Below are 23,788 nucleotides of genomic sequence, written 5' to 3'. Positions count from 1 at the left end.
TATGTATAATCTATGTATTCTCCGTAAAAAATGGAGGCATCTGTCAAAGTGCTGCTAAAGATGGGACTCAAGTCATAATACAGTGCATTACCTAATGCATTACCTCTAGGGTTTGAGAAGTATGTTTAATACTTCATGGAAGTAATGGTAAAAATCTTCCAATCCTAAATTGTAGAAATCACACTGCTGTCCCAAGACAGGAAGCAGCATCAGTTCTTGGCACCTAAGCACAGCTTTTAGGGAGGAACTCCTCTGCATTGAGGGAGATTGATCATCTACAAGGAACAGGAAGTGACCTGAAGGACCTCTAGGTGACATTTTGGTGATATCACGATGGCAGCATGTGTTCTCAGCACAATGTAGCATGTAGACATCACCCTGGTTTCTCAAGGCAGGAAACACGGGCATATGGACATCATAAGGAGGGGGGAAGTCTCCCATCTTACGATTCCCCTCTATGTGCTAGAACAGAGAACTACTCTGTAAGAACAGCTACCACTCTGGTGTAGTCCAAGTATTACACAGGCAACCATTTAGTTTAATGGTTGTCATGTAATGCTACATTGGTGTGGTTAGTCGTGGTTTTCCCCTAACCTGGGGTTAGAGAAACTAGTTTCTTTTTTAAAGTCTTCATGAGAAAACTCTTTTAAAATGGCTATTAAGAAATGATTCCAGGAATGGCTTTAGCTGTGGGAATTTCCCATTTTGCATTTTTCCCCCCAAGAAACGTCTTGCTAACATTGGATTCTCAGGATTCCTTATTATGATCTTATTACCTTGTCATCACAACATTCCAGGCACAAAAGGGGATAATAAAAAGTAAACACCTGACACATTTTCAGGGCTAAAGCTTTTCTTAAGAACCAGATGGAATTCCAAGTTCCATCGGAAGAATAAATATAACTATCAACTGTTGACCAATAGAATAAACGCAGCTGATGCAGAGATGCCGTAAGAGTCCACTCGGACTTACCTGTCCCCTAGATAAGACATATAGCGCTCCTCAGTCACAAAGTCCAGCTGATTTCTAAGTATTGTTTGTGCTTGTGTATTTGTGGAAGTTCTCTCTAACTAAATAGATGACTCTCTGTGTAAGCATCACTTTGTACTGATACGTATCTTGCAGAGTTGTTGACAGCAAAAGTGCATGATGTCTATATTATGTGTCTGATCTGATCATAGTTTCAGAGTATATCCCCTTGGGAACTGGGCATCTCTTTCTTGTATATAATCACAATTGAACTATAGATGGAGGATTGGAGGAATCATCCATCTATACCACAGGGCAGTGTCAGATCAAGCATATAAAAAAAACACTGGTGCCTGACAGAGCCCCATTGACTTATAAAGGGGTCCATGTTCTTCTATCAAGGCTTCTTTTACTTTGACCAGAGGGTAGTGCAGCACTCAAACTACTCTACCCTTCAAATCTGATGGAATTTGTGACAGAGAAGCTTCAAACTCCGATGTGAACAGAGTCTTCAAGAAGAGCTTGAGTGTATTGGAATGGCCAATGTGTTAGGATCAAAATTTAATCTGGTTTGCCCAACGTATTCAACTGCATGGAGTTTGTATATTCTTCAGGTGTTTCATAATAATCCCCTTTATTTATATAGCACATGTGCAGTCTATTACACAGTACTTTACATCATTTAATATTTTCTTCCCCACACAAACACTAGGAGAATATGCAAGCTCCATGCAGATGTTGCCCTCCCTTGGTCAGATTTGATCATAGGGCCCCAGTGCTGTAAGGCAACCACTAAGCCACCATGCTTCTTCTTCCTCCTGAGCTATATAACTAAAGCATCACATGGTGTAAATGAAAACGGGATTCATCAGACTAGGCCACCTTCTTCCATTCTCCATGGTACAGTTCTGATGCCCATCGTAGGTGCTTTAGGTGGTGGACAGGCATCAGAATGGGCACTCTGATTAATCTGCAGCTATAAAAGCCTAAATGCAGCACACTATGATACAATGTATATTCTGATAGGTTTTTTATTTTAATCAAAGCCAACATATCATCAGCAATTTGCGTTAGAGTAGCTGTTTTGTGCCATTGGACCAGACAGGCTAGCCTTTGCTCCCATACATGTCATAGAACAATGACTTTGTCACTGGGTCACTAATTGTCTTTCCTTTGACCACTTTTGATGGATACTAAGTATAGCATACCAAGAACACAAAACCTGCTGTTTTAGAAATGCTCTGATCTAGTTGTCTAGCCATCACAAGTTGTCCTTTGTCACAGTCACTAGGTTGTGCTGCTGGGACCTGTAGTACTATGGTTTCTAGGAGCACTTTTCCACAGGTGTGGCATGATTGTGCTGGCTGGGTGTGGTGATCTCCTGCTAGCCAATGCCCTGGGTCTTAGCTCACATACATACCCAGCTCCTGGCGGTGTCTGTTTGGTGTCCAGGGTAAGCAGTCATGTTGTCCATTCTGTGCAGCTTGCCGTGTGATGTGTTCTGTTGTCTGTGCTGTTGCAGATTGCTGTGTGAACTGTGTCTGGTGCTGCTGGATCATGTGTCTTGTTAGAGTAGGGACCACAAGACATGATGACCCTTGATCACTGGGCTTGCGGCTTAAGCGACTTGGCCAATTCACAAATTAATCCCTCGTATTCCATCAGCTTTAGTGTACGGGGATGTTTGGCAAGTATGTTGACCATTTGTCCTATGTTAGGTCTGTCCATCAGTCCAGTCCACAGTATGCAGTTCTCTGGTGTTTCCATCAGTGCGGCCAGTCTGAAATCCGTTTTAGGATCCTTGACTTTGTGATATCCCCGTCCCCTGGGCATGTTTGTGTGGGCCTTGTGCTTATTTGCCCACCTGAATGTAACAGCTGGGGTTTTGGGTTCAAATCTGGCCAAGGCCAGCATCTGCATGGAGTATGTATGTTTTTTCTGTGTTTCTGTGGGTTTCTTCTCACATGCCACAAACATACTAATAGGTGACTATACATTGTGAGCCCCAATGAGAACAGAAAATATCAAGTGATGTAAAGAGCTGTTTAATATGTATGTGCTATATAAATAAATAAGAATATTTTGAAACACAGGGAGAACATACAAACTCCATGCAGATATTGTCAGACTTAAACCTAGGAGCCCAGCACTACAACTCAACAGTGCTAATTACCGAGTCACACCACCCTCTTTTGCAGTGGGCTGGGCCCGGACAAACTGCCTGAGGTATGGGTTTGCTGTGAACTGAACTTTTAGCAAATTTTGACCCAAACTGGGATGTGACCGATTCATTTAATTAATCACCATTTAAACACTTTCTATTCTTAGTCTGTACTGTCTAATTATTAGATACGCTTTGAAAATCTGGCCCAGTAGTAGGTCAAATTGCATCAAATTTTGATTCAAAGTAAAGGCTGGTTTAGACACAACGATTCTCGTTGGGTCTAACTGCACTGACCTTGTGCAGTTTTCATTAACGAGTCGCTGATCATTCTCTTCCAGCATGCTGAAAGAGAATGATCAGCTTTATCAGGAGTTCACAGTGGGATACAGCTGATACTATTGTTTCAGCTGTTATTGTGCTCCGAGAACAGCCGGAGTATGGGGAATACAGTGCTCTAGCTGTGTTCTGCATACCCTGCTGGGAGCGCTCAGCTGTATACCAGCTGAGCGCTCCGTGAACAGCCAGGGTATGAAGAACACAGTGCTCCAGCTGTGTTCTGCATACCCCGCTCACAGCGCTCAGCTGTATACCAGCTGAGTGCTCAGAGAAGAGAACAACTGGATGCAGAATACAAACGGCCCCAGCTGTCTTCTGCATACCCTGCTCGGAGCGCAAAGTGATCGCTCAAAACTGTCAAGTAAACTGCCGTTTGAGTAATCACCTTGCCCTGTAAATGCAGACAATGATTGTTGCTCAAAAGTCACTCAAAAGACATCTTTTGAGCGATAATCATGTCTAAACCAGGCATAAGCCAACTAAAATCTAACATGAGATAAAAGTGTAATAAAGATGCACCAAATTTATCACAAAACATGAGCCACTATTTATATATATGCGCATCTTTAGACTGCCTTGTCTAAATGTACACTGTCTCAATAATGAACAGGATAAGTAAATCTACCCCTGTGTGCCAATTAGTAATCCAGGAATTTTCCGTCTTATTTCCTTTTATTTCTTCAGTGAAATGACACTGGCAGTATAACCAAGTTATTACCATTCCTATCTCATTTCCTTCCCGTGTGGCAGGTAGTACCTTAGGTCATGGCACTTCATGTGTTGCTGTTGTGCATTCTCCAGACACGTGCTCAAGTAGTGAATTTGGAACAGAATGTTTTATAGGCAGCAGCACAACACATTTAATTCCAGTCATGAGCAAGCTTGTTTACATAGCTGGATATGATACATAAAAACTGAGCCTGTGATATAAAGTCAGCAGTGCTGTTTGAAAGTGCAGACAAGTTGCACCACAATTCACTGCGCCCCCTAGTGTTCGGTTCATTTATTGGTACAACAGTGATGTAAAGAAAGACCTGCAAAGGTGTTGTAAAATGTTAGATGTTTACTGTGTGGTTTAGAGATGGAGTAATCACAACTGTGATAGTTCCTTGTACTCAATCATTATTTCCATGAGAATGTAATGCTAGGAGGAAATAGTAGACCTAATTTACATATTGCAAAACAAGGGGCAGTGGATTCCTTGGAAACACTCTGGTATCGGTTGGAAAAAGGAGATACAAAAACACGTATAAAGTAAACAACATTAAAGGGGTTGTCCCGCGGCAGCAAGTGGGTCTATACACTTCTGTATGGCCATAATAATGCACTTTGTAATGTACATTGTGCATTAATTATGAGCCATACAGAAGTTATAAAAAGTTTTTTACTTACCTGCTCCGTTGCTAGCGTCCTCGTTTCCATGGAGCCGACTAAGTTTCGCCGTCTAATGGCCAAATTAGCCGCGCTTGCGCAGTCCCGGTCTTCTTCTTTTTTCAATGGGGCTGCTCGTGCTGGATGCCGGCTCCGTGTAGATCCGCCCCGTCACGTGCCGATTCCAGCCAATCAGGAGGCTGGAATCGGCAATGGACCGCACAGAAGCCCTGCGGTCCACCGAGTGAGAAGATCCCCGCGGCCATCTTCATCAGGTAAGTAAGAAGTCACCGGAGCGCGGGGATTCAGGTAAGCGCTCTCCGGTGTTCTTTTTTAACCCCTGCATCGGGGTTGTCTCGCGGCGAACGGGGGGGGGGGGGGGGGGGGTTTGAAAAAAAAAACAACATGTTTCGGCGCGGGACAACCCCTTTAATTCTCGTAGTTTCTTACCAGTAATAGACATCACAATCTAATGGATACAATGTAATCTAATTTAACAACAGCGTTCTACAAAACTTCTGCTTTATACATAACTATAATAGGGCTAGCATAAAGGACTTTGAGGCATCTACATACCTCTATATGCCTCTGATGTCTTGTAATAAATTGGGGCAAGCTCCACTTGACTTCATATGTATGGAGGAAGGGGCATAACTATAGGGGATGCAGGGGATGCAGTTGCATCCGGGCCCAAGAGCCTTAGGGGGCCCATAAGGCCCATCTTCTCCATATAGGGAGCCCAATACTATGAATAAAGCATTATAGTTGGAGGCCCTGTTACAGATTTTGCATTGGGGCATATGGAGGTATTCTCTTCTAGGAGTATGGTAAGAGGTGGACATTGACTTTTAGAGTTTTGCTTGTATTGATCTCCTAACCTTCATATTGTAAATGACTTTTGCTTTGTGTGATTAGTTGCCACCAGTTGCAAAAGAAACTTCTTTTTTGTGCCATATTTTATCCATGAACCACGGTGTTTGTTTTTAATATTCCTGCATTAAAATGAATAATACAATACCCAAGTGGAAAGTTTTGTAGTATATCTTCACTGGATGTACAGCTATGTGAACTATCCTAGTATTGTACACATAGGGAAAATAATTACATATGCAATTGTTGATCTGGGGATTATTCCGATTGCCAGATTGGAATCAGGAAGGAATTTTTTGCCTTAAATGGGGAAGATTGGTTTCTACCTCATTGGGTTTTCTTTGCCTTCCTCTGGATCAACATTGAGGGGTAATAGGCTGAACTGGATGCATATGTCATTCTTCCGCCTTACATACTATGTTACTATGTAATGCATACCTAGTTTTCCAGGGACAAAAAACAAATATACGGAATAAAAAGATTAGTCCCCAAAATCTTTAAGCCTGAACATGTGTGCCAAACACACTTATATAATGCAGCTGTCTGACCCATTGTAATCTCTCACCATTCTATACTGTATTTATAGCAGTACTTAAAAGGTCAATGCAAATGTAGCTTCATAATACAGAACATGCAAATAAATCCTTTTCAGAAGAAGTCTATTACTGTGCAAAAAAGTTTCACAACCCTTTAAGATAAATCTGGAGTTGTTGGTGTTAAAAATAAAAGTGCCAATTCAAGTACAAAATCACTAGGCTGAAACCGTCTCTAATACTAATCATATACTGAATATTGAATTCTATAATAAAAATCCAAATTACTTACCTACTTGTGAAAACCCTTTTTGTAGCAGGTTAGTAGCATTAATCTTGTAAGCCATGTTCATGAGTATTGATGTGATTAGGCAATGCCGATGGGTTGCTATGGCACCCAAAAACTTGCCATTGGCCACCAGGTTTGCCATCTACAGTGGCCTATGTGGCCCTGCTAAAAGCAAGGTCTAATAGGCCAATGCAATACACTGCAATATTGAAGTATTGCAATATATTATAAGAACACTCATTCCTAATGACATTCAAGCCCTCTAGCTGGACAAGAAGGAAAAGAAAAGTTTAACAAAACTGGTAAAAAAATACGTTATTGGTTTAATTCATTTCTTAAGAAACTGACCTCAGTACTGGTGTATACAGAATAAATTGAAACCTCAAAAAGGAACAGAGATTTACGTGAATGAATACCTTCTCTATATAATATACATGGCTGATAGAGAGTCGAACCCAAGCTTTTCAAGCGTGAGTCGCATTGCACAGAGCACAGACATGGCAAGAGAGCAGTAGTTCTCCAGGTGGGGGGGATTGCTGATAGCATTGTTTCCCCATGGAGAACAAAGTATCTGAGGGCAGATAATAGCCTCAGGCTATTCGCTGCATTCAGGGAAGGCTTCATTTGCATACCTAATTGGTATTTAAGTAGCTGAGTAGCTATTAAAATACCAATGTATTTTTATGCAAAATGATCACTCAAAGCTGTCACTCAAACTGTCATTTGAGCGATCTTTGAGGGATCATCTGCTGGTGTAAATGGGCCTTTACTAGAGATGAGCGAGCGTACTCGGATAAGCACTACTCGCTCGAGTAATTGGCTTTATCCGAGTATCGCTGTGCTTGGGTCTAAAGATTCGGGTGCCGGCACGGAGCGGGAAGCTGCAGGGGAGAGCGGGGAGGAACGGAGGTAAGATCTTTCTCTCCTTCTCTCCCGCCCGCTCTCCCCTGCTCCCCGCTGCGACTCACCTGTCAGCCGCAGTGGCACCCGAATCTTTAGCCCCGAGCACAGCGATACTCGGATAAAGCCAATTACTCGAACGAGTAGTGCTTATCCGAGTACGCTCGCTCATCTCTAGCCTTTACACAAAAGTACGACATGATGTGATTCTTCTATCTTGCAGCATCTCTGCGAGAGAAAAATTGCCCATGTAAAAAGACCCAATGCAAACAATGGGGTCTATTTTTGTGCAAGTTTTGTGCGTCTCGCAATGTGCTTCAAGTTATGGCTCTGCTTAGACGTAAACTACTATAGATAGATTATAACACTGAACAGAGTTTGCAGGATCTTCTAGATGCTTCTGAATCAAACTGATATAGAATTTTTCCAGAGAATTAGGCCACCTGCAGATGGCCGGGTGCGGACCTGTGCCCCTGCAGAGGCCTGCAGCTTACCCGCTCCCGTGTCTTCACTCTCTGCTATGCGCTGGCTGCTGGCCAGCCAGCGCATGCGCAGAGAGGAGCCAGCCCGTCACCGCTGACTTTCACCCACACAGAAATAGAACATGCCGCAATTTGTTTTCCGCATGTGTTTTCACGTGGACAAATTGCGTCCGTCTGTATAGGATTGCGTTTTCTAATTCAATCCTATGGCAGCGGCCAAGGGCAGAAATTTCCGCCCGTGTGCAGGGGGCCTTAAGGTAGGGATTTCCTTCAGATTCTTTTCCATTTTCAGCCTGCAGAAGTATGGACCTTATTAGTGAAGGAAGGTGTTCCTGGTCTTTTTTTAACTTTGGAATGGCATGATCTATTCTAGACCAAGGAGGTAGCTTGCTTTAGCCGTCTCCTTTCTCTATAAGGGTATATTCACACGCAAATGGGGTTGTTTTGCCAACAAGCACCCAAAAGGTCTTGGACGGAGACAGAAACTGGCTGGTGCTGGGATGGAACCATAGTATTTAATGTGTTAAACATTACCATCCCTTTAGTGTCTGTCTCACAAGGTTTCTGTCCTTCCAGACATAACCGACACTGGATTCCAAAACGCTATGTTAAATTTGCCTTATTAGCATATGATTTCTTCTGACCTCGAAATGAAAGCTTGCTTAATTTTCTGGGAAAGAAATAAGGTGGTCTAGTCCTGTTACAAATTTAGTATTCACTCTTGAGAAAAACATCCTTCAAGGTGGATATTTGTGAGCTTTGGCCGGCAGATAAAAGCCTTCATTACTGTCAATGTTTCTTTAACTTGATAGTGTGCAAAAACAGAAACCACATCCTTCCCTGCCAGCTGTCCCAAACTAACTGACTGTCTGCAGGTACTAATGGGAAAACAACTTTTTACAGCTTTGGTCAGAAATATATTTCCCCGTAGTTTTTGATTTTTTTTTTTTTTGCTGGACTCATTTATTTCTTTTTTTCTTTCTCATAGGTTGGCCCTTTTTGTCAAGTGTTCTCTGCCATTTATCTGTCCATGAACTAATCTGTCTAGAAAGCTGTAGATAAGTGGTAGTCAATCTGCCTCATTGTTTGGATCTCAAGTGGCCAAGGACACTATCAGAGGGCCAAGACAACACATTGACCCACTTTTTTATTTTGTTTAGCAACACATGCAGATTTTGATGCAGGTTTTTTTTTTTAGCCAAAGCCAGAATGGGGGTCCGCAAGAAGAAGTATAAGACTTCCCTCTATATATGACACATGGCTATTATATTCACTCCCGCTTTTGGGTGAAACTGAATCACCAAAAAATGCAATGAAAAATAGTGCAATGCCAACCTAAAGAAAATGGTTGGAGTTATTTGCATCAAATCTATTAATAAAAGCATGCCAATTGATACATTTAGTACATTTTTAATAGTCCGACAGTGGTGAAACATAACATACAGCTATGATCATTTCCTTCTATTGCACATAATAAAGATGACCTAAACTATATCTTCTTTGGAGAACATGTAAACTTTCCCCCTGACTTGCAAAATTTCAAGAGCTACGAGAAAAGTGGCAATTTTTGCCCCTAAAATGTTACATGCCAACACTTGTGACATTTTACCAACACAGTATACCCTCAAAACAATGTACATTGCCCACAATGTAGGCCATTGGATCAAAAAATATATACAAAAGAAACACAGACTATATATATAGCCCTGACCTGACAGAACAAGTGAGAGGAGGATTAATGAGGGCGTCTCAACAAGATAAAAATGTGAGGAAGGCTACGGCCTCCGTGTTACAGAAATATGGGGGATGCTGGGCTTTAGTGTAACAGGATGATGAGTTCAGAAGGCCAAAGCTCAGGGTAACTGAGGAATGCTGAGCCAACAGCGATCTCTCCTAACCCGACCCACACATAAATATGTACACTCCAGTTGGCTGAGCATGCAAATTTATTTCCAAAGGAATAGGGGGAAAATGCACTACCAGACACTATATGCATTGGATGGCTTATCTTATGGGAGATCAAATGATTAGGCATGTTGAAATCCAACATGCCTGATCTTTCTTTGGGACGGTTTGCTAGTCTTTTGATGGTAGACATAAGAAGAGTGTCAGGAGTCCAGGAGGTTGGCATCATTTACTTAAAGCGGCTGTTCCAAGTTATAAAGTTATCCCTTATCCATAGAATAAAAGATACTTTTATGATGGGTGTCCACGTGGTCCTCGAGTGAATGGAGTGGAAGACATGTTGGTGCGCCACTGCTGCATTTACTTCAGTGATAGCACCAGAGTTATTCCCTGGCCATAGGCTGGTTTAGACACAATGATAATCGCTCAAAAGATGTCACTCAAGCGACTTGTGAGCGATCATTGTTGTGTCATTTACAGCGCAAGATGATCGCTCAAGATGAGCGATCACCTTGCGCTGCCAGAGGAGGATGCAGAAGACAAGCAGGGTGTCCCCGCTTGTCTTCTGCATCCAACTGTTCCTCCGCTCCAAACACCCAGTTGTAATACAGCCTGGCACTCGGAGCAGAGGATGCAGAAGACAAGCGGGGTGTCCCCGCTTGTCTTCTGCATCCAGATGTTTTCTGCACGGAGCGCCCGGCTGTTATACAGCCGAGCGCTCCGTGCCAGGTATGAAGAACAGAGCTGGACTACTCTGTTCTTCATACTCCACCTGTTATCAGTGAGCGGGATACAGCTGAAACAATAGTATCAGCTGTATCCTGCTGTGAATCCCTGATAAGGCTCATTCTTGTCTTTCAGCGCACTGAAAGACAACGATGAGCGACGGGATAACGAAAACTGCACAATGTAAGTGCAGTTACACAGAACGATTATTGCTCAAAAGACGGCTTTTGAGCGAATTTTGAGCGATAATCGTTGTCTAAATGGGCCTTATAATAGTAGCAGGGCAGAAGGCCTATCGGTGACAATGCCCTTTCTGTGTGATGAGCTATGCTGTCTGTAAGTCGGCACATAGACGACTGGAGCAGATGCCCTGTCCTGTGCACCTTTCCCTCCAGGAGGAGCATGCAGTGGCACCTCAGACCTAAGCCAAGTCTTAAGTAGGTTGTACAGGATCCACATATTGCAGGTCTTAAGGCAGCTTTTCTGCATTTGTTTGCCCAAAAATCTCTCTACATCAGGAAAACATCAGAACTGATTTGGTGCACCTCTGAGGAGATACCACCAATGCCTTGTTGGCCATACAGGCATTAGTAGATGAACTATGGCCATACAGGCATTAGTTGTTATAGTGTTTAAGGGTCTGTGCCTCTCCTATTGTGCCGCTCTGCGTGTCTTGATATACCACCATCCCCCACAGTAAAGTTTGTAGTTTCCAACAATTGTACTGTACCTGCAACATTCTACAACAGTGACTTCCCTACACTATGCTACACACTAGACATTTGGGAGAGATTGCCTCCTGGACTACTTCTAAAAACATTAAATCATTGACTGATCCTGCCGTAATTGGCCAGTTTGGCTGAATTTAGCCAAATGTGTATAGAGTGAAGCAGCGGCTTAGGATGACAGGAAGATGTATTTGCAGTAAATGAGAAGGGAAATAAAGTGGTGCAGACGAAGTGAGACCATTGCATGTCTTACTATTTCTTGCTTTTTTCCTTAATTGTGGTCAGGGAATACTTTAAGGCTGTCAGTAAACTCTTTAGCTTTCTGAAATGTGGACTAATCCCCCTCTTCTCCAAGTCTTTCTAATATTAGATTCTCTGTTTGTGGGAAAAGTTGCCTTCATGGTCGTGGCAGAGAACCTGGCAGTGGTTTTAAAAGGCTGTAACCACTGGTATAGATAGCTATATCTTTCTAAACCTATCCCTAAGTGACACCAATAGTACAGCCTACCCTAAAAAAGGAAGTTTTATTCTTCACTAAACTGAGAAGTTTTATTCTCTCCCATAAGTTTTATTCTTCTCCTTGAAGGAAGATGTGTCCACTGGGTGTATCATGAACAGCAAAGAGTTCACCAACCTTGGGTCCAATCCTGCCTAGCTTCCTTTGATATATCAGATAGCATGGACTAGAATAGGCCTTAAGTGTAGTGGAAGGCGCCTGGCCTGTACATCGGCTTCACATTCCTGCTGTGTATGTACCGGTTCAGATCTTGGGCTCATGTTAATTTTGCTTTGTCCTCTAGTTCTAGCTATGACATGGTGGTGGGGACACATCGTGTCATGTTGCTAAAGGCTTTGACGTAGTCTCCTCAGCACAGGGAGTCTTGCCAGCTGCAATGTGGTGCATTTTGGAAACTGCCAAGATAGTGCCTTCAGTGTGACTGTAACCACCAAGTCTGTGACTGACTGCATATTGTTACAACCACTAAGATTGTTGCCTCCAAGGGAGTAAAAAGTTAGATTTCCTGGTTTTATAATTGTTTGCATTGTCAACTTATTTTAGTGCGCCATCTTGTCACTGGCAGACCCCTCACATTCAGCTTCTTAACCCATTTGGTACTATCATACTTGTACACCTGGTATTAGTCTGCTGCTCGGCAGAATATGTTGTATCTGTATGAACCATGCAGCCCAAACCTGTCCAAGCATCACTTACCTTGGTGCCCATGGTCAGTACTCTGCTTCAGTTTCATTTCTCTAAATATGTAATCATTTCTTTAAAACTGTAACAAAATGAACATTTCCAGTGTATTTCACACCTTTGACACTGGATCAATAGCACATTTATTTTCTTGAGAGCTTAGGCATTTGAGTTCTTGGTTTCTGACCTACTTAAATACCTTCTGCGAACTTGTATAAGGATGTTGAGGGCATAGTGACCACATCTATAAAGGGTCAGAGCAATAACTACTGAAGTGTTCAAATGAAGCATGATTTTTTTTTAGACACATTTTAGCTATCCGGAACATTTGGAATATAATAGACAAAAGGACCAAAAAAAGTACAACTGAAATGAGATGAGTTATAAATGTTCTTTGACAAACTCTTGATGTTAGTTTATCTAAGCTATGTATAAGAAGTCCTAGTCGAAGTTATTGGGTGCATGTACTTACATCAAATGCTCGCCAATTTTTGTTTTTGGGAGGCACAATATTTCATACTCATTGGCCAATCAGATGCCGAATATAGATCGCAGTGGTAACTTTTGCTTGCAAACACAAAAACTGTTGGCGAAATCACAGTCCTGGGGCATGACTATTAGTATAGCAGAAACAGCACCTGTTGTGGGGTTCAGCAGTTAAAGGGCCAATCTCCAGTCATAGGTGAGGTGCAGTTACTAAAAAAAAAACTTTGCATAACAAAAAGTCAGAAACTGAATTTAACATAGTGGGAAACCACAGGAAGGAGGTACAGGCATGGGGAATAATGGAACCTCTCTTATTCTGATGAAGTGGGGTCCCATCCTAGGTATTGCTGTGGGGCCTGAAGGGCACTTGCTACAACCTTGATGACACATTTTAACAATGTGCCCATTTTGTTCCAATCTATGGAAGTATGCTTTACGTAAGGGTGGTCATGGGGAGGAAAGAGTCTTTCCCACTCTTTATTTTAAAGTTTTGGGGGGTTAAAGTTTGAATCAGCTTAGTAATAATTATAACAGTTTTATTTTGTTATTGATGGTTTGCTTATTTTTCTACAATGGTGTGAGTGATCGTGGTCCCAGTGGGGTCATCGTAAAAAAGATTGAAATAACTGATCACTACACTGAGGGATGAAGGGTGTTGTAAGGTCTGTCCCCTGGAAAAAAGGGTTGCGAGAGCTATAAGTGAGAGAGCTTGGCGCAAAAGAGGTGGTGCTGTTGGCAGAGTATGTGTTGTGCCGGAAGGAGCAAGAAGTTGGGCATGGCGAAAAAGTTTGGTGGAGCAAATGTAGGCAGGACCTCAAACTTCCTGGTTGCAAAGAGCTTCTCTAATTAGTATGACCTGGCTGGATGGCCTTGAAAGAGTTTCTAATGGTCATGGACTGAATACACTGTTGTGTGTGTGCAGATTATGACTGGAGGAGTCATGCCGGGCCTGAACCACTGCCTGTAAAAATTGTTTCTTGGGCCATAAGGTTGTATTGCCTGATATATATTTTTTTGCTTAATTGGCACATGCTTGCCAGAGAGAAAAAGTGTTTGAGTTTCCACCACACTTGACTTAACTGTTGTTTTACCTCTTGATGTTTAACTCTTCTATGTTTTTCATTTCCCTTATAGTGAATGCTGAACTTATACACCTCGTTTTGCCAAACGCTGGACCGTTAGCAAGACATTAGTAATGATAATGATATATGTATTGTTATATGTAATATAAACAATATGATTGCCCTGTAATCTGGCTGTAACTGGATGGTAAACTTATGGTAATCTTGGCTAACAAAATTGCAATGAATACGGCATTTGTGGGTATGTGATTTAGATAGATGCAAGTTCAAAAGACAATAACATATCTTAATATAAAAATAAAACCTATGTATGTACTGTATACCAGCTGACATGCCCGGCTTCGCCCGAATTAATTTGGTACAAGCGTTTATCCGTTGTTCGCACGGACAATTTTATGAAGCCATGATTACTTCAGAGGAACCGAGGAATAAAAGATGTTCATTTTGCATGGTTCTTCATGTTACCCTGGAGATACCACGTGAAGATGACCAGACAGACAGGAACCATCCGGAGGAATATTTACTACTTTGTGTGGGATAGCGCGTTCATCAACAATAATGCATTCAACAGACCTTTTGTTTAGAAATAAGTTTAGATAAGATAGATATAATAGTTCAATAGGAAATAGATTTAATTTTATTTACCAAATTTTCAAGATTTGTGTTTTGCTTGCAAATTATCGCGGTTGGACAAAGAATTTCTCAAAAAGGCATGCTTAGTACGCCTCCACGACCTGAAGGTAGGGTGTGTGCAAAGAATCATTTCCCTAGGCTTTATGGTTTTTGAGAAAATTATTTTGCAGATTTTCATGCTTAGAATTGAATAATCAAGTTGCAACCCCTTTACTTTCCTATTTAGAACTTAAAGAATGGTCGTGCCTGATTTCATGTTTGCACGACACCAGGAAGTTAGAGAATTATATTAGGTACATTACATAAAGGTTCACTTACTTTTGCACTTAGAATTGAATAATTAAGTTCCAACCCCTTAACTTTTCCTATGTAGGACCTAAAGAATGTTCATGCCAAATGTGACGCTCGTACGGCACCGGGAAGTTACATAACATAAGGGTGCACTTACTTTTGCACTTGGAATTGAATAATCAAGCTGTGACCCCTTTACCTTTCCTATTTAGGACCTAAAGAATGGTCGTGCCAAATTTCAAATTTGTAGGACACCAGGAAGTTAGAGAATTACCGATGAGTCGATCAGTAAGGGCTTTCGCGTTTACATGTATGGATTATAAATAGGCTTAAGAATACATTGGTAAACTAATTGCCTTAGTACACTCTCACTGTGGATTTACAATGTCAGAAAACCTTCGGAGCTCCGCATTGTTGATTTAGAGAGGCTACAATGCCATAACATAACTATTATGGGAGGGATAAAAATATATCTTGTTCTTTTTTTAACTCTCAGTGAATCTAAATTTAGACTTGTGTTACTATTCTGCTTCAGAGCACAAACTACAGCCCATAGATTAAAGAGAGTCAGCGTCTTGGTAGGCTAACAGAGTCACCAGGCTGACAGCTCTGGGACTTCAAACATCTGTGTCCATTATGTACAACGTGACGATTCCTTTCAAACGTTCGTGTTTTTAGAAAGGGGTAAAATGCAGGTGAAGCTTATTCTGCAAGTTGGCAGTTCTTCACAAATCTCTCCCACATGAGAAGCCAAGTATCCTTGTGGTTAAGCAAAAGAGGGTTTATGTTTTTGCTTGTTTTGTTTAGATGCTCAAAAGTTTTTGTTCTTTTTAAGTCTAGATCTTTTTTTCTTTTTTACTGTCCACCATGCAGGTGTTTTGTAGAAGTGCACAGAAGAGTTTGTACTTTCATGTGTCCTCCAGTTACTGATGAAAGGGGAATTAGGAATCTCTTCCTGACAGCAAATTTCGAAAATAAATAAGGGAAAGAGTTCAAAAGACGGAATAGAAGACATGAAAGTAAGGTGGTTCTCGGTCCAGGTGTCTACATGCTGTAACCTCAGAAGATTTGTCTGCAATTTTTAAAAAAAAAGTTATTTTTCCTGTATAAATTTGGGTTAAATGAAACCACTCTGCAGGTGCAGAAACTATTAGGGGGTGGTGCAACGTGCGGAGGGAGGATATTATAAGTTCATTGAGTATTACTACACATGTACTCGCGTGTCATACATTTTGCCACTATAACATTTTATTCAGTAATGTCTGTATGATATTATTTGAAGCATTTAAGATGTCTTATGCCTCTTCATAAATTTCTCTTTCAGGATTAACTTGTCAAGTACTTCACGTTAGTAAGGCAAATAAGGCAGATGTAAGTGGCATGCAGCCCATCCCAGGTATTTTCCCATTCCCCCACAAAATGATAAAAAAAAAGAAACAAAAACAGACTTTGGCAAACTGTAGTGTAATCCACTGTAACTAACGGTTTATATATTATCCATAAGCATAAAACAGTCAGCCTGGCATTACCCCAAAACCTCACTAACGTGCTAATACTGTGCATGCTTCCTAGGCTGTCAGTCCTTCAGATGAGCACATCTGCCCCGACTGCCCACCTCATCAAACTAACCAAGTCCTCACCTGTACGCAGATGGTTCCTGACACAATGACGGGTCCAACTGGCCATCTTTCATTACTATATTGGGACCCACTTGAACAGCTGATGTCTGCACCAACAGCTGATGTCTGCACCTATGCTCCAGTCACCATGATGTTAATTTCATAGGTTCCATTGCCACATCAAAACCTCCAACCTACTATTAGGGCCCCTTTATGACTCAATATTTGGAATATCAATTGAAGGCCCATTTACACCAGCCGATTATCGCTAAAAAAACGCTAATCGACAATTGTTTTAGCGATAATCGGGGCATGTAAATGTGCGCCGATTGTCTGATCGTTAAACTCAGTCCAACATAAAAATCGTTCCTCACTTTTATCAGTAGTTCTCCACGGGGAGTGCTGATAACATTGTTTCCCCATGGAAAACAAAGGATCTGAGCGCAGATAATAGCCCTCAGGCTATTAACTGCATTCAGGGAAGGCTTCATTTGCATACCTAATTGGTATTTAAGTAGCTGAGTAGCTACTTAAATACCAATTAATTTTTATGCAAAATATTCGCTGAAAGCTGTCACTGTCTTTGAGCGATAATCGGCCCTTGTAAACCAGCCTTTACAGTGATAACTCAAAAGTCTCGGACTCAAATTTAAATTCTGTACTTGGACCGACCACATAACCAGCAATGACTTACGGTAGTATTCCACTATGTGTCACTCTGTTATACAGAAAACACCACCAAAGAGTGAGGTATTTATTTGTATAGTGAAATAGTTGCATAATGTGAAATTACATCATTGTTAGCTTCTAATCTTGTTATACACATCAACTTTTGACATTGTTTTTTCCTTTTTTGCAGTGAGTATTATGTTCTCTGCCCCAGACTAGGGCAAATTACAGCTAAACTTCTGCACTCCCAATAGTTCAAAATAGATGAAAAGTATACTGAGACCAGATAATGTAACAGATTCTGATATGAGTAAATCTGCAATTCTAGGTATCATTAAAGATGGTCCTACACATAAAATAACTTGGTACTATTGTATCTTGTCACCACCACAATAATGGTTGGAGACCTACACTTAGAGCTAAGGGCTAGGGTACGCCCCCAAAGGTCCGCATTGGCTGCCTGCAGGAAGGTCCTAGCAGCGTGGGTATGCAGCTATGCCTGGGATGGAGGGTTGGGGTTAGTTTCAGTGTTAGGCTTACATTATTAGCTGTAACATAATGTAAGCCTTACACAGAAACTAACCCTCCATCCCAGCAATAAATCATTGCCCACACTGGGAGCAGAGTTGGAAGACTGCCGCCGATGGGACGAGAGTGACAGCGGGGCCGATAAGGGGAGCGGACGGGGGTGGGAGACTGCCGCCGGGGAGACTGAAAGTGGGGCCGGTAAGGGAAGCGGAGGTGGGAGACTACCACTACCGCCGGGGAGACTAACAGCGGGGTCGGTAAGGGGAGATGCAGTCACAGCAGTGCTGCTGGGAGGGCACAGCCAGCGACTACAGTCAGAGCGGGTGCAGGAGCAGCCCTGCTGCAGCAGCAGCAGATGGCAGTGGCACACTCACATCTGCGGCTTGTGTGAAAGGCAGTGGCACACTCCCATCGGAGACCAGAGTGGTGAGTGCCAGGACCTGTGAGGCCGAGGAATGGGAGCCAGCCGTGCACCCAATAAGGAATAGGGGGCATCACCGACCTGTCAATCTTGTCTCCACCACTACTTCCGGTGGTGACAAGATACAATAGTACCAAATAACTCTTTAATGATCCTCTGATACCATTTATCTTATGAGAAGATAATGATTCAACATGTTAAAATCCAGCATGTCTGATTGCTGTTTCTCAAACTGTAGACATTGAAGACCGAGAATATTGGTGTAATCCCAATGGAACATGTCCAGATAGTAAATATAAAACATGAACATGGGGTTAATCATCATTAACATATATGATGGATGTGGAAAAGAATGGAAAAAAATAAACCAATTAGTTAAAGGAAGAAGCTACTGGAAGAAAAATGAGATTTTAGTGGTCCCATTGAAAGAGATGAAGAGAATTTGAGAGGAATGGAGAAAGGAGCTGAGAAGAAAGAGTATGGACAGGTATGAAGATGTGAGGACTTACGATTAGTCTCCTTTGCATTGAAAGAAATACCACGTCAAAAATAAATATGATTCAGTATGACCTAATCAGCCAGATCAATATTAGGGGGGATTGCAGCATGACAGATACTATCAAGGATATGGAAAGACAATGATATAAAGCTAAAAGAAAGAGTCTAGGCACCAAAAATCCATACATTTTAATCCACAGCTGCCACATCCTTTTAAACGAATCCATTGAATTGTTCAGCATAACAGACTGTTAACCCTAATATTTTAACTTTAATTTGAAATGTTCCAAGATAATCTATAGGTATTAGTTATTCACTAATTTCTTAATCCTTTGGTAAGTGGTTGAGTAGTCCATTCATATTTGCTGAGTGCTCTGCTCAAAAATAAAAAGTAGAGAACCAATATTTTGCACTTGCTCGTTTCTTCTTCTGACTAGCAAAACTGAATGTGTTCCTCGGCTCTTAAGGTGGCCATACGTATTAGAGGTATATCAACCAAACCTGCTGAGTTTGGTGGTCCCGACTGATCATATAATATGTATTGAGGCCATGGGCATAGTTAAAGGCTCATGGGCCCAGGTGCAGAAGTTTATCTTGGGGCTTCCGAACTTCCCTTAACACAGAGGCGTAACTTGAAACTTCTGGGCCCCAATGCAAAACCTGTAACAGGGCCACCTATAATGCTTTATTCATAGTACTGGGCTCCCTATATGGAGAAGAGAGGCCTTATGGGCCCCCTAAGGCTCCTGGGCCCGGGTGCAACCGCATCCCCTATAGTTATAGCCAGTGATAGAGGCCTATGGACTTGCTCCTGACCCCATATGATCGGGAAGTTGGACTTCGATTAACCCATCCCATTGCTCCTGGGAGATAAGCCACTACTAGAGGAGTCTGGCAGCAGCTTTCTCCCCTCTCTACATTCAGAACACGTGCACGATTAGATGAGCCAAGCGTGCTTGTGTATGGGGAGGACAGGAGAAGTTATTCAACTATCAGTCTACTTTAATTTCATGTGTATGAGCATGTTCAGACTGTGCCATACATTCACTTTAGTAGAGTCCCAGGTTGTCTAGGAATGCAGGCAGTTAAACACAGCTACAGTGTGTCTGTCTGAATGAGGCCTAGTTCCTTTATCTGGGTTGTCCATAAATCCACCGACCCAATGTCTGCAGTTCCTCTGCATTTTGTTCCAATAAAAGCTCTATCTGTCTCTACTAGTTACAGATGTAGCAACTCCAACGAGGATGTTTGGCCTACTACATCTGTAGTGCAGTCTACCGGGCACCTTTCAGCTATGCTATGCTAGTTGATCAGCGCAATTAATTAACAGACTAGTGCACTAATGCAGCATGAATTAGTACTGCTAGATCTGTATTTAACTCATTTATACTTATTCCACTGCTCTGTACATCATAGGGTTTTGTCCCCATTGGGACTCACACTCTCAATTCACCACTTAGTGCGCTTTTGGAGTCAAGAGGAGAACATGCAAACCTCATGCAGATGTTGTCCTTGGTCAGGTGTGAACCCAGGATCTTGGCGCTGCAAGGCATCAGTGCTAACCACTGAACCACCATACTGGACTCTACTTGGCCCTTGCCAACAGACCAACTGCTCAAGCCACTTAGTATCTCACTTTTAATATAGTTTGTTATTTGGTCCACACAGTATCCCTATAGCAGAACCAAACTAGTAGATTCCAGGACAGGTAGTGCTGGGATCTGTAGACCAAAAAAGCAGCGTTCATTAACTAACATTGTCCATATAGAGGGGCTGGACAAAAATATGGAAACACTATACAAACTACATGGGATTTTAATCATTGGCACTGAGCTGACCTTTTGAAGCCTGCTTGGCTTTCCCACCAAATTTGTGCTTACATCACCTCTTGCCCTGCTCTTGGTGGTTTTGGGAGCCAGCTGGTAACAGCCGCTGAGTGGCTAAAACCCCTGACCAATAGAGCCTTGTTGCTCAGGCAGATCTTCCTTCTGCCCGACAGCATCTGTGTCATATTACCTACACTTGAAATCAGTCTCTACATATCTTATTGAAATAAGAGTTATAATCCTATGCAACTTTGCACTTTGAAACTTTGCATTGCATTTCCATATTTTCGTCCACCCCCTGTATATTTAATGAGCCTTTTTTTTTGTTATAAAAGTTCAAGTAGTTCTTTTTTAAATGGGATACTTCTGCACTAGAGATGAGCGAACGTGTTCTTAACGAACACTTACGCACCCGAACACCGGCTTTTCCGAGGACTTCCGTGTTCGCGCGTAAGTATTCGGGGGGCGCCGGGGGGCGGGGAGAGGCGCGGCGGCGCGGGCGGCAGCAGCGGGGAACAGGGGGGAGCCCTCTCTCTCTCCCTCTCCCCCCCACTCCCCGCCGCAACCCCCCGCGCTGCCACGGCGACCCCCGAACTTTTTTTGCCCGAACACGGAATTCCTCGCGAAGTTCGGTGTCCGGGCGAAAAGGGGCGGAGCCGAACACGTTCGCTCATCTCTATTCTGCACCCTTTCATTGTTGGCTGCAATCCCCGTCTAGTATAGTCATTAAACATAGACAGCGCATGAAGCATGGTATAGTTTGCATATAAGTGTCTGTTGTGTTCCTAGAGTATGGTTTATGTGCTGGCGCTGCGACCCTACAAAGGGATCTGTTATACACGGTTACAACATGCTTTGCACTGAGCCTTTGCTTTGTTCAGCAGGCGCTTACCTTAGGTAACCCTTGCAGCAAGTCAACACAGTTTAATCCTGTGGTTGGGTCTGTGAAGAGTGTGCATAATCAGCAAGCCGGAGTGTTTGTGATACAAGAACAGCCACTTAAAAAGGAGAAAATAATCATTTCAGAAAACGTGTTGAGCGAGTTACACAAAACATCTAACCAAATAAACAGCAGAGGGACAAAACAAACACAGAAGCCAGATTTTGGCAAATTTTCTAAGTTTTCTGCAGAATAAACCGATAAAGTCCCTAAAAATACACAGAAACATCACTCTGGGAAATAGTCCACTATCAGCTCCTGTATGAATGGGTAGAGCCATTTTTCGTAGTCTTTGTTCCCCTCATACAGCCATTCCTGAAGTGCACATGGTTAAGTTCTTTTTGTCACCGTGCCAAGTTAGAAATATTATTTAACGTCTCCCTGCCAGCTATTTGGGTGTCCTGCTATATGCTTGACCACAATTACCACCCACTTAGAGCAACCGGTGGTAAATTCAGGGTTTTATCATACATCTCATACCAGGGGATGAAACACTGAAAAATAATTGAAAATTACATTGAAGCAACCTCCCAGTAACCCTTTTATTGCCGCGTTCCTTCTTTGTTTTGCATTACCAGGTTGACATCTACTTGACATTTCTTGTTAGGGCGGTTTCACATCTGAGTTGCGGGATTTTGATTTCCTGCTCCGTTCCAGGAGCAGGAAAGGGGAATCCCCATGGCCGAACGGCTCTATCTTTGGATGGAACTAAACCGCGAAGATTGAGCCCCATTGACAATGGGGTCTGTTCGCTTTCCACTCAACTGCCCGCTTTTAGTCGGAAGATAAAGCGCTGCATTGCAGTGCATTTTCCTAATCAAAAACTGACCTAAAAATGTAGCAGAGCTGAATGTGTCATTCAACACTTTGGCCTTCATTGTTAGTGTACCACGATAAAGGCCCATATAGACACAAAGATTATCGCTCAAAATTTGCTCAAAAGCCATCTTTAGAGCGATAATTGTTGCGTGTAACTGCACTGATATCGCGCAGTTTTCGTTATGCCATCGCTCATCCTTGTCTTTCAGCATGCTGAAAGACAACGATGAGCCTTATCAGGGATTCACAGCGGGATACAGCTGATATTATTGTTTCAGCTGTATTCCGCTCTCTGATAATGGGCTGGATATAAAGAACAGAGCAGTCTAGTTCTGTTCTCCATACCGGGCACGGAGCGCTCGGCTGTATAACAGCCGGGCGCTTCGTGCAGAAAACATCTGCATGCAGAAGACAAGACAGGACACCCTGCTTGTCTTCTGCATCCTCCTCTCCGAGCGCTCAGCTGTATAACAGCCGGGTGCTAGGAGCGGAAAACAGTTGGATGAAGAAGACAAGCGGGGTGGCATCCTCCACTGGCAGCACAAGGTGATCGCTCATCTTCTGTGATCATCTTGTCCTGTAAATGACACAACGATGATCGCTCAAAAGTCTCTAAATGTGTAGAGCTAATACAGTAGGGTTATGTTGTATGCATAAAGCATACATTACATTGTGGTATGATAATGAGCTCAGCTCAGACCAAGGAAATAGCAATTTTTGGAATCCAGCCCCTCTGATGCGACTAGAGCATTAGGATGCACACATGTATGTATTGTGGCAAACCGGGGTTACTCTCCTTTTGGATCCCCGACCTCTCCATTAGGAATTGGCACCTCTCATGTACAAACGCTCCAGAGACAGGAACTTCTTTAAATCTGGCGCCTGCCAGTTTTATTTTCTCATCAAAGCCCCGCAAAACTTGTGGCACATGCAATGTCCAGGGTTACCAACCAAAAGGGTCCCTGTCAATAACCCTCTTTCAGACAGGTGACAGGCCAAAACTGGTCCGCACCAGACCTCAGGCTCCCAGTCCTGATGGCTGCTTCTACATCCTGTCTCTCTCTGGCTACGGTAGCAACAACGTTTTTTCTCCCCTGAGTTTGGCAGGAACTGTTCCTTTTACCTCATCTCCTGCCAGGTGTTGTCTCTCTCTGCAGGTATCAGATTGCCTGTCTGTCACCCCCTGCAGGCCATTCTGTACACTGAACTCCTACAGTATGTATATGTGCTTTAAGTGCACTTGCTGCCCTTGTGTGCTTTACTGGGGAGGGGGGGGGGATTTCATATTAATGCTAATTAAGTGGCTGCAGCATGATTCACCCCTCTAGCCAGCAATATTGCAGCCCAGATGGTCTTTGTATGCACACCCTGCTTACCTCCTATTGGAAAAGTGTGGTACATTCCATAGCTAACTCAAATGGTCCCTAACTTTGCAAATAACTTTTTCTTATATGATAGCCAATGTGATAACAAGAAAATGTTCAATTTACCTTATTTACCTAAA

Source organism: Eleutherodactylus coqui, chromosome 5, assembly GCF_035609145.1.
Source record: "Eleutherodactylus coqui strain aEleCoq1 chromosome 5, aEleCoq1.hap1, whole genome shotgun sequence".
Taxonomy (NCBI): domain Eukaryota; kingdom Metazoa; phylum Chordata; class Amphibia; order Anura; family Eleutherodactylidae; genus Eleutherodactylus; species Eleutherodactylus coqui.
Note: the sequence above shows the minus strand (reverse complement) of the source record.